The sequence below is a fragment of the Chiloscyllium punctatum genome, chromosome 9 (genome assembly GCF_047496795.1).
Source record: "Chiloscyllium punctatum isolate Juve2018m chromosome 9, sChiPun1.3, whole genome shotgun sequence".
Taxonomy (NCBI): Eukaryota; Metazoa; Chordata; class Chondrichthyes; order Orectolobiformes; family Hemiscylliidae; genus Chiloscyllium; species Chiloscyllium punctatum.
In genome coordinates, this window is record NC_092747.1 from 4977293 (window position 1) to 4996463 (window position 19171).

Consider the following 19171-nt stretch of genomic DNA (forward strand, 5'->3'; position numbering starts at 1 on the left):
CAGACCACCCCATCATCTCACACTCAATCCACCCCATCATCTCACACTCAGTCCACCCCATCATCTCACACTCAGACCACCCCATCATCTCACACTCAATCCACCCCATCATCTCACACTCAATCCACCCCATCATCTCACACTCAGACCACCCCATCATCTCACACTCACTCCACCCCATCATCTCACACTCAGACCACCCCATCATCTCACACTCAGACCACCCCATCCTCTCACACTCAACACATGTCCAAAAGCAGCAGGAACCAGACAACATCCCAGCCTGGCCTGATATGTGACACAGAGGCATCCAAATACCAGGCAATGACCACCTCTGAAAAGAGAGTGGGGGCTGTAGGGAGGTTGAGCAAACTGACCACCGCACCATGAGACAGGGAGCCAGTCAAAATGGAGGAGAAAAGAGAAATGTAGTTGTAATTGGAGATCGGATCGTTAGGGGAATGGAGACTATTCTCTGTGACCAGGATCGAGAGTCCCCAGGGCTGTACTGCCTGACAACTGATTTCAGGATCTCTCATCTGGGACCGTGGAGTGGGAGGGAAAGATCCAGCTATCGTGGTCCATGTCGGTACCAATGACAGAAAGAGGAAAAAGATTCTGCTGAGGGAACACGAGCAGCTAGGGGCTAAATTAAAATGCAGAACTAAAAAGGTACTCATCTCTGGATTACCACCTGGGCCACAAGCAAGTTGGCACAGGGTCAACAAGATTAAAGAGGGAAACGGGTGTCTCAGAGACAGGTGTGAGAGAAACAGGTTTGAATTCATGGGACATTAGCCCCAGCACTGGGGGAGTGGGGAGCTGTTCCACCTGAAACAAACGAGGACCAGGGTCTTAGTGAATCACATAACCATGGCTGTGGGTAGGGCTTTTAACTAAATAATAGGGGGGGGGGTTCAGCTGCGTGGAAATTATGAAAAATATTAAGGTGAGGGAGAGCTTAGCAGAGGTTATTAAAGTTTCAATAATAATTAATAGGACAGAGAGTATGGAAAAGATCAGGAATTGAACTTCAGTCCCAACAGAGAGGGGGACACCTCAAAGAAGGGGGTGCAGTCAACACATGACTGAGGGTGTTGTCCTGAAATACACACCGTGTAGGAAACAAGGCAAATGGCCTTCTAGCACAGATTGAAATTGGTGGGTATAATGTTGTGGGGTCTCACAGAATCAGGGCCGCATTGGGGATCAGGGCTGGGAATTAAATATCCCAAGGGATACATGTCCTATTGGAAGGTCAGGGGAACGGGCAGAGGGGGAAGGGTTCCCTTGTGAGTAAGACGTGAAGGTAGATCAATAGCACAAAGTGACCGCGTTGGAAGGTGTCGTATCTGTGTGGGTCGAGCTGAGGAACTGCAAAAGGAAAAAGCCCCCTGATGGGAGTTATACACAGGATCCCCCCACCCCCCCGAGCTGTGGTCAGGGTGTGGGGTCGATAATAAACCCACAGTTAGAAAAGGCAGGTCAGAAAGACACTATTACAATAATCCTGAGGGAATTTAATATGCAGGGGGCCCGGAAAATCAGGGTGGGAGCAGATCATAAGGAAAGGAATTTGTGGAATGTCTATGAGATGGATATTTTTGGAGCAGCTTGTGGTTGATTCCTGAAGGAACAGGCAGGTCTGGATTTGGTGATGTGTAATGAGACAGACCTGATTAGGGAGTTTAAGGTGAAGGAACCCCCCCTCTCCAAGGGGGCAGTGACCATAATATGACCACATTCACCCTGCAGTTCGAAAGGGAGAAGCTGGAATCAGAGGGAACAGAATTACAATTGGGTAAAGGGAACGACATGAGGGAGGAGCTGGCCAGAATTGATTGGAAGGGGAGCCCAGCGAGGGGGAAGGTGGTGGAACAGCAACGGCAGGAGTTTCTGGGGGTGATTTGGGAGGCACAGCTGAAACCCATCCCAAGGAGGAAGAAACACACCTCGGGGGAGGAGGAGCCGACCCTGGCTGGCCGGGGAATTCAGGGACAGCTTAAAGACAAAGGAAAAGTGGACAATGTGGTGAAGATTAATGGGAAGGAGCGGATTGGGAAAACCAGCAAACAGTAATGAAAATAATAAGGTGGTGGGGGACAAGATGAATTATGAGAGTAGCCAATAATATAAAAGAAGATAGTGAGTTTTTTTAGATATTTAAAAGGCCAGAGAGAGGCAAGAGTGGACATTGGACACTGGAAAATGAGGCTGGTGAAGTAATAATCAGGAATGAGGAACAAGGAAATGGCAGAGGTACTTTGCATCAGTCTTCACTGTGGGAGACACCAGCAAAATACACAAACCTCAAGAGAATCGGGGGCAGGGGAGTGTAGTGGAAACTATAGGCTGGTTAGTTTGACATCGGCCATTGGTCAGATTCCATTATTACGTATGAGATTGTAGAGTAGTTGGAAGTGCAGGGTAACACAGGGCTGAGTCAGCACAGCTTCATCAAGGAGAGGGTCATGCCTGACAAATCTGTTTGAATTTTTTGAGGAGGCAACGAGCAAGTTAGACAAAGGGAGATAGTGGATGTGATCTATTCAGATTTCCAGAAGGCTGCTAAATAATATGATGAAGGAGCAGCGCTCCGAAAGCTAGTGCTTCCAAATAAACCTGTTGGACTATAGCCTGGTGTTGTGTGATTTTTAACTGTATTTAAGACAGAGGTAGATAGGCTCTTGATTGGTAAGGGGATCAAAGGTCATGGGGAGAAGGCAGGAGAATGGGGTTGAGAAACATATCAGCCACGATCAAATAATGGAGCAGACTCGATGGGCTGAATGGCCTAATTTTGCAACTATATCTCATGGTGATCCTGCACCTTCCTCGTGTCCAAACTGGCTATTTAAATACTTTCATGGTATCTGTCACCACCCACAGCAACCTCAGAGGAGGAGGAAGTGGTGGAGAGAGACTGTGCCAGTCAGATTGGGATCTTGCTGTGCATTCGGGCTTGCGCGGCCGCAGAAAGTGCAGGGATGGTCACGGAGAGAAGGAAATCGGACACAGGGGACTGGGGTCAGAGAGTCGGAAAGAGCCGAGAGTTGTCGATGGGCTATTAACCTCGGCATCACGTGTGCTCACAAACCCTGTCCCAGCTCCTCGTCAGAAACAGAGACACATCTTCATTTATCCCGGAGTGGCTTCTCCTCGGGTTTCAAACCCACTCCGATCCCCCCCACCCCCCCCAACCCTCACCCCCACCCCCGCGATCAGGAACTCAACAGGCGGCTTCTGTGAACAACTTTGCAAACTCAAAGAAAGTTCGACACGAGTTCAGAGATTTGAGAGAGTGAGAGAGACAAGAGGCTGGAGAACAGATCGACCCAGAGGCGATTAGGGAGGACAAAGACGCTGCTTTTAAAGGTTTGTGATCTCACTGGGAGTTCTCTGGGTCTTTGATGTTGTTGAACTCTCCAGGGCTGGAAGTGGAAATGGCCAAAGGGGTAAGTTCGTGTTGATTTAGTCCCTTTTGCTGCTAGATCTGTGATACATTCTCCGAAACATCAAGCCGGACTCGCTGGGTTTACTGGTGGCATTTTACCCTCCCCGGGCTGACAGTCCCAGTCTCGGTGTGTGTGTGTCTCTCTCTCTCCCTGGGAGCTGTGAGCAGGGGGCTGAGGAATAAAGATGAGAACTCCGTTTGTTTGATTGTTCAGGGTCTGCACTCGGAAGGGCGGAGGACGGCTGTTCGGCCCATCGTGTCTGTGCTGGCTGGGAGGGGAAAACAGTGAATTGAATTGAATTTGATTTATTGTCGCATCTACCGAGACACAGTGACAAGCTTTGTCTTGCGAGCAATACAGGCAGATCACAGAGTTAAGTAGCATCGATAAGTAAATAATAGGTAAACAGCAGCAAAAACAAAACACAGGTACAGGCAAATGTTAAGAGTTTGTGAGTCCATTCCGTATTCTAACAACAGGAGGGTAGAAACTGTTGTGAAACCGGCTGGTGCATGTGTTCAGGCTTCTGTACCTTCTCCATGATGATAGAGGTTGTAGAAAAACATTGCCAGGGTGGGATGGATCTTTGAGAATGCTGGTGGCCTTTCCTTGACAGCGGCCCTGGTAGATGGATTCTGTAGGTGGGAGTTTGGCCTTTGTGATTGTCCGGGCCGAGTTCACCACTCTCTGTAACTGTCTCCAATTTTGAATGGTACAGTTGCCATACCAGGTAGTGATACATCCAGACAGAATGCTCTCGATGGCGCACCTATAAAAGTTGGCAAGGGTATTCACTGTCATGCCAAATTTCCTCAGCTGCCTGAGGAAGAAGAGACATTGTTGAGCCTTTGTAACCAGTACATCCACATGAAGAGTCCAAGAAAGCTTGTTGTGGATGACCACTCCCAGGAGCTTGACACTCTCCACTCGTTCCATCTCTGTGCTGTTAATGAGTGGGGGGGTGTGAGTAACATCCTGCCGAAAGTCAATAATGAGTTCCTTGGTTTTGCCGGCACTGAGAGCTAGTACAGTATCCAGTTCAATTCCCTTTGTCAGCTTCCCCTGTAGTTTGTGGCAGTTCTTAAAGTTGGAATGGGAGGTTCTGCCTGTTTGACTCACAGACGCCCCCAATTCCCTCTGACTGACAAGAAGCAAAGAAACTAGAAGCAGGAGTTGGCCATTTGGCCCTACTCATCTGTACATTACCATCATGTTTGACCCCCCCCCATCTCAATGCTATATTCCTGCTTGCCCCCCGTTCTGTGTGATCTCTTTCAAATCTAAAATATTATCCATTTCCTTCTTGAGTATATTCAGTGACTTGGTCTCCATAGGTTCACTACACTTTGAATGAAGAAATCTTTCCTCATCTCAGTCCTAAGTGGTCTACCTCACATCCGAAGGCTGTGACCCCTGAATCTTGACACTCCAACTCGGGAAACATCCTCCCTGCATCTAGTCTGTCCAGACCTGTTTGAATTTTGTATGGCTCAATCCGATCCCCCCTCATCCTTTTAAACTCAAGTGAATACAGACCTGGTAAAAACAATGACTGCAGATGCTGGAAACCAGATTCTAGATTAGTGGTGCTGGAAGAGCACAGCAGTTCAGGCAGCATCCAAATAGCTTCGAAATCGACGTTTCGGGCTTTTGCCCGAAACGTCGATTTCGAAGCTATTTGGATGCTGCCTGAACTGCTGAATACAGACCTGGTCAAACCAATCTCCCCTCGTAGGACAGTCCTACCACACCTGGTAACAGCCTAGTGAACCTCTTCTGCACTCTCTCTGGTAAGTATACCCTTTCTTAGGGAGGGAGACCAAGACTGTGGGCAATACTCCAGGGGTGGTCTCACCAAGGCCCTGTATAATTTCACTGTATAACATTCCGATTCTCAACTCAAATCCTGTTGCAGTTGAAAGCCAGTGTACCATTTGCCTTCTGAATTGCTTGCTGCACCTCAGTACTTTCATTACATGGCTACAATGATTCCTTTGTGCGTCCACACTATCCAATATATTACCATTTAAATAACACTCTTCCCTTCTGTTTTTCACACTAAAGTGTATGACTTCACATTTAGCCATGTTGTGTTCCATGTGCCATGTGTTTACCCACTAACTGGAACTTGTTTCAATCATCTTGAAGCCTCTGAGTATCAATCCTGCGCAGTTTTGTATCATCCGTAAACATGGAAATGTTAAGTTAGGACCCCTCATCCAGGTCATTTGTATATACCATGAATAGCTGGGCTCCAAGCACTGAAGCTTGTGGTATCCCACCAGTCACTTGGTTTTGAAACCAATACTAATCTCACAAAAGTGTCTCAAGCTTCCCTTATTCATTCTGCCATTTACTTTCTACTGCTGTGTCCTGCCTATTGACTTCTTGCATAAATAAAACAGAGCATCCTGATCCCCTCTATCCAGACCCCACACAATCTGTCTCTCAGTCACCAGAATGGATGCAAGGATGAGGATGTAGAAAGGCTAGAGGAGATCCAACTGAAATAGTCAATGTAGTGAGGGATGATTCACAGAAGATTGGGGGATCTATTCCCACTTGTGAAAGGATAGATTTTCACATAGCGAGTGGTTAGAGTCTGAAGTGAGCTGTCAAAGAGCGTGGAGGAGGCAGGTTCACTTGAGGTTCTTCAAGGGAATCAGAGTGTTATTTGAAAAGGAAGAATGTGCAGGGTTACAGTGTAATGGCATTGGCACTAGGTTTATCTGGAGAGCTGAGTACTCATCCCTTTTACCCTGTTCAGAGGATGTGGGTGTCACTGACCAGGCCCAGAATTTATTGCCCAGAGGACAGTTAAGAACCAACACCATTGCTGTGGGTCTGGAGTCTCATGTAGGCCAGACTCGAGTAGGGATGGCAGATTTCCTTCCCTGAAAGACATTAGTGAACCCGATTGGGTTTTTACAACAGGCCACAGTGTTTACACAGTTAACAGTAAGCTAGTTTTAAAAATTCCAGATATTTATTGAAATCAATTTCACCATTTCTGTGATCCGAAATATATTCTGGATAACAAGCCCAGTGTCACTGTCATACACCCCTCCCTCCCCACTTGTGCTGTGAGCATCCTGTGACTTTGATTAAATCTCCTCCTGTGTTCCCCTGTTGTAGGAAACCTTCCTGGTGTGTCCAATCTCTCCTTGTGGTGCACACCCTCCAGTCCTGGCACCGGGCTGGTGATCTTCGTCCATGTCCTCCTCTGTGCCACTACATCGTTCCTGTATTATATTGTACTCAGCCCTCTAACTATGGTTTATTAATGAAAGTCTAACCTCCCTAACCCTAGCCTCGGCTGCGAGAGACAATCATTGTGTGTGCCTTCCTTACTGTTATGAGCCCTGTGGGCACGTGCTCCAAGGTGCCTCTGTTCTTTTATATGTTCCAGCATTCCATTACCTCATTCCTTCACCATCTTTATCCTCCTCAAATGCATCAATCTCGCTCCTCCGGATTCAATTCCTTTTGTTTGTAAAATTTCACTCTTAGGATGTGGGTGTCGCTGGCTGGGTCAGCAATTATGGCCTGTCCCTATTTGCACTTCAGCAGGGGCAAGGGGGAGAACATTTAAAACTGAGTTGAGGCGAAACTGCTTCCACCAAAGGGTTGTGAATCTGTGGAATTCGCTCCCCCAAAGTGCAGTGGATGCTGGGACAGTGGGTACATTTAAGGAGGAGTTGGACAGGTTTTTAATTGCCAATGGGTTGAAGGGATATGTAGAGAGAGAGCAGGAGAATGGGAATGAAGAGAATTTCAGCCATGATTGAATGGCAGAGCAGATTCGATGGGCCGAATGGCCAAATTTAGCTCCTATATCTTATGAACTGGTGGAGAGCTACCATTTTGAACTGCTGCAGTCCACAGTGACATTCTGGAGGGAATTCCGAGATTTTGACCCAGTGACCATGAAGGGACAGTGAAATATAAATTGCCCCATCTTCCAGCTTTCTAACCTGCCCTATGTGGTTAACTCAGGGTCATTGATGTGTGACTGGAAAAGCATGAGGAGTCCAACATCTCCCTTTCTCTTAGGCCCTGATACAAAAGGGAGAATTAATTGGATTCAAGTGAATGGCTGGAGACACTCAATGAACTGTGGATGATGGAGATCTGATACAAACATAACGTGGAGAAACTCAGCAGGTCTGACAGCATCTGTGGAGAGAGAAACTGAGTTAACATTTCAGTTTGTGATGACCTTTCAGTGGGACAGTTCCAATAAGACAGGGTGGGGTCAGATGGAAGCTGGTTAACTTTGTCCCTGCAAACGGTTTACTTTTCCAAGCAGCCTGACACGTGTGCCCTGATCAAAAACCTCGCTCACGTGTCACATGTGCTGCTGTCATCAACCGACTGTTAATTCCTCAAAACACTTTAATCACAATTAGTCAGGCATGACCTTTTCTTATCTAGTCCACGTCTGGTTAATGTATGATTGATTTGTGTTTTTCTAAATGATGATTTGTACTGTCTCTGATTTGCTTTCACAAAGCAGGCCTCAGGCCTTGTGCAGATTGCTCGGTGGTTGCCTTGTGATATGTGTTTGTCACTTTTTGAAACGGTGACAAAATGTTGGCGGCTCTTCAGCACCTTAGAGCCCAGAAGCGGGTTATTTGGCCCATTGCTCGGTGTCAGTCCCCTGTCAGAAACAGCCCCTTCTTTGACACCACAAGCTCCTGTAAACTCTGCCTCAGCCTGCCACTGGATTCCAGAGAACTGATGGTTTAGTGGGTTTTGTGACTTCAGGGGGACCTGGGTTTGAACCCCACAATGCCAGGTGATGGAATTTCAATTCAATGAAAAAATCTGTAATTAGGTTTAATGGTGACTGTTAAACTGTTGTCAATTGTTAGAAATGTCAATCTGGCTGATTAATGTCCTTTAGGGAAGGAAATCTGCCTTCCTTACCTGGTCTAGACAGGCAGGAGGCCGGGAGAACACAGCAAGGCAGGCACCGTCAGGAGGTGCAGAAGTTGAAGTTTCTGGTGTAACCCTTCTTCAGGACTTCTGGTTTGCTGTATTCTTCCAGCCTTCTGCCTGACTCTTTTGGATTCCAGCACCTGTAGTTATTTTGTCCTTACCTAATCTGGCCTGCATGTGATTCCAGACCTGCAGCAATGGAGGGGACACTTAACTGCCCTCTGCTCCTCTCTGGATGTTGGCAGGAAGAATTGCCTCATATTTCCTACGTTGCACCATTTGCCAAGGTTTTGCCCACTCTATTAATCTGTCTACATCCCTCTGCATTCTCTGTGTGTCACTCTCCTCACTGGCCTCCCCATCTATATTTGTGTCATCCATAAAAACTTGGCGATAGTCCATTCACTTCCTCATCCAAATCATTCATTTACATTCTAAAGAATTGTGGCACCAGCACTGATCCTGTGGCACACATTGGATTACAGGGTGTCATCCTGAGAATGCCCCCCTTTGTCCCAACTCTCTGTCTTCTATTAGTTAGCCAATCCTCTGTGCATTCTAAAATACTTCCCCCAATACCACAGGCTCTGATTAAATACCCTAATGTGTGGCTCCTTATCAAATTCCTTCTGATAATCCAAACACATTACATCCACTGCTTTCCCTTTATCTATTTTGCTTGTTACTTTCCCAAAGAGTTCTAGTAAAATAATCAGGCATGATTTCCCCCTCATGAACCCACGCTGACCCTGCTTAATCATCCTGTGTCTTTCTAAATGCTCTGCTATTACAACCTTCATAGTAGATTCTAACATATTAACCAGGCAAGTTAAGGATAATTATAAGGAAAAACATACGATGTGGTAATGATTAGTGGTGTGTCTGAGGATTGGGAATGTTTTCAAAAGTAAAGAAAATTGAGGAAAGAAGGGAGAAAACACATTTTGAAGGTAAACTAGTAGATAATGTCAAAATGGACAGTAAGAGCTTCTTTAAGTAAAAAGGTAGTGAGAAGCCAAAAATGAATAAAAGTCTCTTAGAGAATGAGAATCCCATGTTTCCTGGGGATCTTTTAAGCATATCATTTATTAAAGCTGCCTCATTACACATTATCAGATCCAAAATAGCTTGATCCCTGGTGAGATTCACAACATACTGTTCTACAAACCTGGTTAGGGTAGGAGCAAGTTCTTTTGCCGGAATGTTGTCAGGGCCCATAGTCGTTGCAGTATTCAGTGTCTCCAAACATTTCTTGATGTCATGTAGAGTGAATTGAATTGGCTGGAGACTGGTCTCTGTGATGCTGGGGACCACTGGGGGAGGCTGAGATGGATCATCCATTCGGCATTTCTGGCTGAAGATTGCTGTGAAAGTTTCAGCCTTATCTGCTGCCCTGATGGGCTGGGATCTTCCATCGTTGAGGATGGGGAGAGTGGAGCCTCCTCCTCCAGTGAGTTGTTGAATCATCCACCACCATTCACCATTGGATGTGACAGAACTGCAGAGCCATCCCATTGGCTGTGGGATCACTGAGCTCTGTCTATCACTTGCTGCTTTATGCTGTTTGGCAAATAGTCCTGTTTGATGGCTTCACCAGATTGATACCTCATCTTCAGGTACGTCTGATGCTGTTCCTTGCATGCCCTCCTGCACTCTCCGTTGAACCAGGGTTGATCCCTTGGCTTGATGGTAATGGTTGAGTGGGGGATATGCCGGGCCATGAAGTTACAGATTGTGCTGGAGTATAGTTCTGCTGCTGGTGATTGCCCACAGCACCTCATGGATGCCCAGTCATCAGTTGCTAGATTGGTTTGAACTGTGTTTTACTTAGCCCGGTGATAGTGTCACACAGTGTTCACCCCCTGTATCCAAAAACATGGGCGCCTCAAGGAATTGTGAACTCTGCATGAGCCCAGGCTCCCTAACCCTGCCTTCTGGGGGAGGCTGAAGGATCATGGCAGGAGGAAGTGTGAGAGCATGACATGGGGTGTGTTTTGGCGTCATCTGGAACCATGGCCACAATGTGTAGGAGTGTGACTGAAATAAGGGAAATGGAAATATCATCAGCCGAGATTGGGCAACAGAACAGCAGCTTACATCATATCGCAGTGGGCGGAGCTGTGGGAGAGAACTGGATGAAACCAAAGTTTTATCCACAACTGCGAGGGGCAATGGATAGGGTAGGCAGGAACAAATCTCCCCTCAGCAGAGGGATCAATAAATCTGGTGTCATTAATTGATGGTAAAAACCAGGAGGGTTTTAAGAAAGAGAATTTTTGTTCACCGACAGGGTGGTGGAAATTTGTAACCCTCTGTCCCTGACAGGATGGTAGGGGCGAGGAACCCTCACAACGTTGAAGAATTATTTAGATGATTACGTGAAGCATCAGGCCAAGGGCTGGGAAATGGGACCAAAGTAGAAAGGTGCTCTGGGACCAGGGTTCAACTCCCACCACGGCAGTTGGTACATTTTGAATAAAGAAGAATATCTGGAATTAAAAATCTAATGATGACCCTAAAGCTATTGTCAATTGTAATAAAAGCCCCATCAGGTCACTTCCTGTTTTGGCCACCATGTGACTCGGTCTCAATATTATTGGGGTGGCAGATCATTCATTTGGATCCACAAAAACAGGGATGAAACTGGTCAGGGAGTGCCACCAGAAACAATAACAACCAACTCAACAATTCCACAAATTCAGTCACTAACCCCTGGGGCTAATGCCACCATTGGGAGAACTCTCTCATGCTCCCCATCAAAGGGACCTTCCCTTGCCGCCACAATAGGTGTAAAATCAGCACCCACACCTCCCCCCACAAGGTACAAAAGGATCCTTCTATATCCGTCAGAGATTTTCCTGCACATCCAAAAACCTCATTTACTGTGTCTGTTGCTCTCGATGTGGTCTTCTCTACATTGGGGAGACAGGGCGCCAACTTGCAGAATGTTTCAGAGAACATCTCTGGGATACCTGCACCAACCAACCCCACCACCCCGTGGCTGAGCACTTCAACTCCCCCTCCCACTCTGCCAAGGACATGGAAGTCCTGGGCCGCCTCCACCCCCAAATCCAAGCCACCCGACGCCTGGACGAAGAACACCTCATCTTCTGCCTTGGGACCCCCCAACCACACGGGATCACTGTGGATTTCACCAGTTTCCTCATTTCCCATCCCCCTATCTTATCTCAGTACCAATCTTCCAACTTGGCACCACCCTCTTTACCTGTCCTATCTGTCCATCTCCCTTCCCACCTGTCCACTTCCACCTTCCCCACAACCTATCACCATCAACCCCCACCTGCATCTACCTGTCACACCCCCAGTTACCTTTCCCCCAGCCCCACTCCCCTCCCATTTATCTCTAAGTCCCCTCCTCCCTTGCCACACATTCCTGATGAAGGGCTTGTGCCTGAAACATCGTCTGTCCTGCTCCTTGGATGCTGCCAGACCTGCTGTGCTTTTCTAGCACCACACTCTCGACTCTGTCTCACAGTCATACTTGGTGGAATCAGACCTTACAGACAATATTCCAGATCCCACCAGCACCATCCTTGGATATGTACTGTTCTATCAGCAGGACAGACCCAGCAGCGGGAGTGACACAGTGAGATGCAGTTGGGGAGTTGTTCTGGGAGTCTTCAGTGTTGACTGTGGACCTCATGAGGTCTCATGGCATCTGGTTAAACGCGGGCAAGGAAACCTCCTGCTGATTACCACGTACTGTCCCCCCTCGCTGATGAATTACTGCTCCTCCGTGATTAACCCTTTGATGCAAAATGTGCTCTGGGTGGGGGATTGCACTGTCCACACTAAGAGTGGCTCGGCAGCAGCATTACTGATGGGGCTGGTCGGGTCCTAAAGGACGTCACTGCTAGACTGGGTCTGCAGCAGGTGGTGAGGGGACCAACAACAGGGGAAAACATACAAAACCTCATCCTTACCAATCTGTCAGCCACAGATGTATCTGTCTGTGACAGTATCAGGCAGAGGTGTAGAGGCATCAAGGTGTTTGACTGGATAAATCACAAAACATTAGTGACCAGATACAGAAAGTAATCAGGAAAGATATTGGGCTGCTGTCTTTTATGACGATAGAGATTGATATAAAAGTGAGGCTGTTAACACTTCACTTGTACAGAGCTTTGGTGAGACCACATTTTGAAGACTGTGGGGTGCTTTTAGTTTTTGTATTTCTGGGAGGAAGTAACTGTATTGGAGATGGTTCTGAGGATCTTTACAGGATTGATACCAGGAGTGAGTGGGCTATATTGTGAGGAAACCTTGGACAGACTGGGCTGTTCCCTCTAGAGTTCAGGAGAGTGACAGATGATTTGATTGAAGTGTATAATTCCTGAATGACCAACGTCTCTGTCTCAGGCTCACTGCAGTGTTCCAGGGAGGCTCAGCACAGGCTGGAAGAACAGCACCTCTACTTCCACTTGGGGACCCGGCAACCTTCTGGACTCAATATCGAGTTCATTAACGTTAGGGTCTGAGAACCTTCCCCCATGTCCATACCCCAACCCCACATACCTGGCCTTGTCATTGCACAGGCTGTTAGAATACACGTCCTGTTCTCTGTGACTCATAGTCCCCATTAACAGCTCTTCATTCCCACACACTGACCATTACCCACTCCTTTGGCTGTCCAACTGTTTCTCTCTCTCTCTTTGGGTTTGATCTCCACTGATCATTTACTCCTAACCCCTTGGCCAGCCCATCTTCTGTATAGACACCATCTGTTTCTGAGCAGCCATCAGCTCTGAGGAAGGTCACTGGACCCGAAACGTTAACTCTGCTTTCTCTCCACAGTTGCTGCCAGACCTGCTGAGCTTTCCCAGTGATTTCAGATTTTGTATCCGATCCTGAATGGTCTGGACATGGAGGATGTGGGAAGGATGTTTCCTCTTGTGGGTCATCCCAGAATCAGGGGGTGCTGTTTTACAATTAAGATCGCCCTCCTAGGACAGAGATGAAGGGGTATTGTTGACTCTGAGGGTTGTGAGACTTTGAAATATTTTTCCTCATTAAGGCAGTGGGTGTGGGATTGTTGAATATTTTCAGGCAGAGATGAATTGATCTTATTGGGCACGTCATTAAGGATTATCGGGGGTGGGGGAGGTGGGAATGTGGAATCGGAAAGGTAAACAGATCAGCCACAATCACCTTGAGGGGTGGAGTTAGCTGGAAGGGCCAAATGGCCTACTTTTGCTGCAGTTTTACATTTTCAGGAGATCCTCCAGTTTCCACTGAGAATTCTGGACAAAGTTCAAAGTTAAAAATCATTCCCAGCTACCTCCCCCTCCCCCCAGCCCCACCCCCCTCCCATTTATCTCTCAGCCCCCGATGAAGGGCTTATGTCCAAAGCCTCAATTCTCCGGCTCCTCGGATGCTGCCTGACCTGCTGTGCTTTTCCAGCACCACACACTCGACACTATCGGAGAGTCAGTGCTGAGGAAGTGCCACCGTGTCGGAGGGTCAGTGCTGAGTGAGCACCGCACTGTCGGAGGGTCAGTGCTGAGGGAGAGCTGCACTGTCGGAGGGTCAGTGCTGAGGGAGTGCCGCACTGTCAGAGGGTCAGTGCTGAGGGCGTGCCACCGTGTCGGAGGGTCAGTGCTGAGGGAGCGCCGCACTGTCGGAGGGTCAGTGCTGAGGGAGAGCTGCACTGTCGGAGGGTCAGTGCTGAGGGAGTGCCGCACTGTCAGAGGGTCAGTGCTGAGGGCGTGCCACCGTGTCGGAGGGTCAGTGCTGAGGGAGCGCCGCACTGTCGGAGGGTCAGTGCTGAGGGAGCGCCGCACTGTCGGAGGGTCAGTGCTGAGGGAGTGCCACCGTGTCGGAGGGTCAGTGCTGAGGAAGTGCCACCGTGTCGGAGGGTCAGTGCTGAGGGAGCGCCGCACTGTCGGAGGGTCAGTGCTGAGGGAGCGCCGCACTGTCGGAGGGTCAGTGCTGAGGGAGCGCCGCACTGTCAGAGGGTCAGTGCTGAGGGAGTGCCGCACTGTCAGAGGGTCAGTGCTGAGGGAGCGCCGCACTGTCGGAGGGTCAGTGCTGAGGGAGCGCGTTATTTAGTACAATAATGATTGCATTTGAAAACTCCCCCTTATTTGAGTGAAAGTCACTATAGAAATTGAAGTCTTTGCTTTTTCCTGCGAAAATCTCTTTGAGGTGGATCCTGCAGTGTTTGAACAAACCCTGTTTGCTTCTGTTCCTGTGGAGCGGCTATTTCCACTGGCTTCAGTTAATGTGCAGATTATATTGTGCCTGGACAGAAAGCTCTTTGTGTTGGTGAAGAGTTGATGTTGGTTTCTATAGTGCATGCTGTGTAGTGCTGGGACACACGCACACACAGACACGCACACACAGACACGCACACACAGACACGCACACACAGACACGCACACACAGACACGCACACACAGACACGCACACACAGACACGCACACACAGACACACAGACACGCACACAGACACACACACACGCACACAGACACACACACACAGACACACACACACGCACACAGACACACACACACACACACAGACACACGCACACAGACACACACACACACACACAGACACACGCACACAGACACACACACACAGACACACACACAGACACGCACACACAGACACACTCACTCTCCTACATAGACACCCACACAGATGTAGACAAACACACACACACAGTCTCATATGGAGACAAATACTTACACGCAGACAAACACAGACACCCACATACACACTCTCAGAAAGACGCCCACATGACACACAGACACACACCCACACACACTCTCTGTCTCACACACAGGCACTCACAGTGCCATTAGGATATTCGTTCAGGAGCACGTTTTGGTTGTTATAGAGACAAGGCCCAGTAAATTGGGCTTTTGTTGAATTGTTGGAAACTTTGTGTTAATTCCAAGTCAGACGTGTTACTTCAGGGTCATGTGTGTGTTGTGAGGGGGATGGGATGTGTTTGCACAGCAGTGGATTAAAGCTGATTCCTTTCCCATCTACCTGGGCTGGACGTGAATGTTCATTGTGAGTATGTGGTTTGGGTTGGGGGAGTAATGAATGCAGACGTCTCTGGGGTCATTAGCATCAGAACGTTACTGTCCACAATCTGAGCAGTTCTCAGACTGAGGAGAAAGAAATGATTCAGAGTGTCACAGATCTAATTATTTTCTTCCTGCCTCCATAGTTCCTTCTCCCACCCTCTTAGTTTGCACCTCAAATACATTTTGTCAGAATATTGATTCCCCCCAAACTCTTAATGAAGTTAACTCACGGTTTCATTGCAATTTCACAAAACCCAATTGACCAGTTCTCGTTTCCGTAACAACCAACACAGGTTTCTGAATTAACAGCCTTATGGAGCTGAAGGAATACAATCCCTATAGTGTGGGAGCAGGCCATTCAGCCCATCTGAAGAGTATCTCTATCAGACACACCCCCTACCCTATCCCTGTAACCCTGCGTTTCCCATGACCAATCCACCCTCACCTGTACATCCCTGGACACTATGGGACAATTCCCCATGGCCAGTCCACCCTAACCGACACATCCCTGGACACTATGGGGCAATTTCCCATGGCTAATCCACCCTAACCTGCGCAACTTTGGGCTGTGGGAGGAAACTGGAGCACCTGGAGGAAACCCACGCAGACATGGGGAAAATGTGCAAACTCTACACAGACAGTTGCCCAAGGGTGGTATTGAAACTTGAACCCTGGTGCTGTGAGGCAGCAGTGCTAACCACTGAGCCACCGTGCTGTCTTGTGTCTCTTAAAGATATACTGACCGTGAGACATAACGTAAACCACGATCTCAAAATGATTTCAGGATCTCAAAGGAGTGAAATCTGCCATCCAAGTCAGAGAGCTTTATAGCATGGAAACAGACCCTTCCATGTTGACCAGATATCCTAAATTAATCCAGTCCCATTTGCCCATATCTCTTCCAAACCCTTCCTATTCATATACCCATCCAGATGCCTCTTAAATGCTGTAATTGTACCAGCCTCCACCACTTCCTCTGGCAGCTCATTCTATACACGCACCACCGTCTGTGTGAAAATGTTCTGGACTCCCCCACCTCAGGGAAAAGACCTTGTCTATTTACCCTATCCATGCCCCTCATGATTTATACATTTATAAATAGACATTTTTACAGAGGGCTTGAGGAGGTCCACAGGAGATGGGGGAGATACTAGGCAAGTATTTTGCATCAGTATTTACTGTGGAAAAGGATATGGAAGATATTGACTGTAGGGAAATAGCTGGTGACATCTTACAAAATGTCCAGATTACAGAGGAGGAAGTGCTGGATGTCTTGAAACGCATAAAGGTGGATAAATTCCCACGACTTGATCAGGTGTATCTGAGAACTCTGTGGGGAGCAAGGGAAGTGATTGCTGGATCGCTTTCTGAGATATTTATATCATTGATAATCACAGGTGAGGTGCCGGAAGACTGGAGGTTGGTTAACGTGGTGCCACTGTTTAAGAAGGGTGGTAAGGACAAGCCAGGGAACTATAGACCAGTGAGCCTGACCTCAGTGGTGGGCAAGTTGTTGGAGGGAATCCTGAGGGACAGAATGTACATGTATTTGGAAAGGCAAGGACTGATTCGGGATAGCCAACATGGCTTTGTGCGTGGGCAATCATGTCTCACAAACTTGATTGAGTTTTTTTGAAAAAGTAACAAAGATTGATGAGGGCAGAGTGGTAGATGTGATCTATATGGACTACAGTAAGGCGTTCGACAAGGTTCCCATGGGAGACCTATTAGCAAGGTTAGATCTCATGGAATACAGGGAGAACTAGCCATTTAGATACAGAACTGGCTCAAAGGTAGAAGATAGAGGGTGGTGGAGGAGGGTTGTTTTTCAGACTGGAGGCCTGTGACCAATGGAGTGCCACAAGGATCAGTGCTGGTTCCTCTACTTTTTATCATTTACATAAATGATTTGGATGCGCGCATAAGAGGTACAGTTAGTAAGTTTGCAGGTGACAACAAAATTGAAGCTGTAGTGGACAGTAAAGAAGGTTACCTCATATTACAACAGGATCTTGATCAGATGGGCCAATGGGCTGAAAAGTGGCCGATAGAGTTTAATTCAGATAAATGTGAGGTGTTGCATTTTGGGAAAGCAAATCAGGGCAGGACTTATACACTTAATGGTAAGGACCAAGGGAGTGTTGCTGAACAAAGAGTCCTTGGAGTGCAGGTTCATAGCTCCTTGAAAGTGGAGTCACAGGTAGATAGGATAGTGAAGAAGGTGTCTGGTATTCTTTCCTTTATTGGTCAGAGTATTGAGTACAGGAGTTGGGAGGTCATGCTGCGGCTGTACAGGACATTGGTTAGGTACTGTTGGAATTCTGCAATTCTGGTCCCTACCTATCGGAAAGATGCTGTGAAATTTGAAAGGGTTCAGAAAAGATTTACAAGGATGTTGCCAGGGTTGGAGGATTTGAGCTATAGGGAGAGGCCGAACAGGCTGGGGCTGTTTTCCCTGGAGCATCGGAGGCTGAGGGGTGACCTTATAGAGGCCTACAAAATCATGAGGGGCATGGATAGGGTAAACAGATAAGGTCTTTTCCCTGGGGTCAGGGGGTCCAGAACGAGAGGGCATAGGTTTTTAGGGTGAGAGGGGAAAGATATAAAAGGGGCAACTTTTTCACGCAGAGGTTAGTACGTGTATGGAATGAGCTGCCAGAGGAAGTGTTGGAGGCTGGTACAATGACAACATTTAAAAGGCATCTGGATGGGTATATGAATAGGAAGGGTTTGGAGGGACATAGGCCGGGTGCTAGCAGGTGGGACTAGTTTGGGTTGGGATATCTGGTTGGCATGGACGGGTTGGACCGAAAGGTCTGCTTCCGTGTCATCTGTATGACTGTAAGACCTGAGCACACCACAGTGAAGTGTTCTCATTCATGATGTCCCTGGTCAGTGTATGATTATAAACTCTCCTCTGGATTCAAGCTCCATGTATTGGAACTGGAGGGTATTCTCTGAATCTTGGTCATGGGAGGTGGAGGGTCTCACTGAGCTAGAATCGAGAGGCCAGACCCATGCCCTGGGGGCGTGCCTTCAAATTGCACCACCATCTGAAGTGAGATAGGAAGTAGGCCATTCGGTCCCTCAAGCCTGCTCCCTGGATCGATAAGTTGGATTGGTTTGCGTTTGGTTCCTGCGTTCACACCTCCCCCTGGTGATAAGATCAACCATGATTGTGTTGAATGGCGGGACAGGCTCGAGGGGCCGAATGGCCTACTTCTACTCCTGGTTCATATGTTCTTATGATGATAATGGTGGAATTTAAACTTGGTACATGACTCAAGATGATAAAACTCCACTTTGTAATGGTACCTATGGCAACTATAATCAATTGTAAAATAAGCCATTTGGTTCACGCCTGTCCTTTTAGAGAAGGAAATGTGTCTGAAATGCCGGAACAAGACACTCATTTCAAGGGCACTTAGATATACCAAAACATGTTGATGCCTGTGTCCCATCAAAGCATGACATTCTTAAAAGCCCCACAGTATGAACTTGAGAGGGTGCTGCATTGTCAGAGCTACTGACTCTCAGTTCAGAGCAAGCTCCCCTCCAAGCCACTCACCGTCCCGACTTGGAAATATATCGCTGTTCCTTCACTCTGGCTGGGTCAAAATCCTGGAATTCCCTCTCTCAGGGACACTGTGGGTCTAATGGAACAGCACGTGGACTGTAGTGGTTCAAGAAGGCAGCACACCCCCACCTTCTCAAATG

The 19171-nt window shown here is 47.7% G+C and overlaps 1 protein-coding gene across 1 annotated transcript in view; it reads left to right on the forward strand.

Moving 5' to 3' along the window:
* The first annotated feature begins 3066 nt into the window (after positions 1-3066).
* Positions 3067-19171, forward strand: part of LOC140481047 (arf-GAP with Rho-GAP domain, ANK repeat and PH domain-containing protein 1-like) — a 181416-nt gene continuing 165311 nt past the window's right edge. The window contains exon 1 of the mRNA XM_072576641.1: positions 3067-3375. The gene's annotated coding sequence lies outside the window, so the exon portion shown is untranslated. The remainder of the gene's footprint in view (positions 3376-19171) is intronic.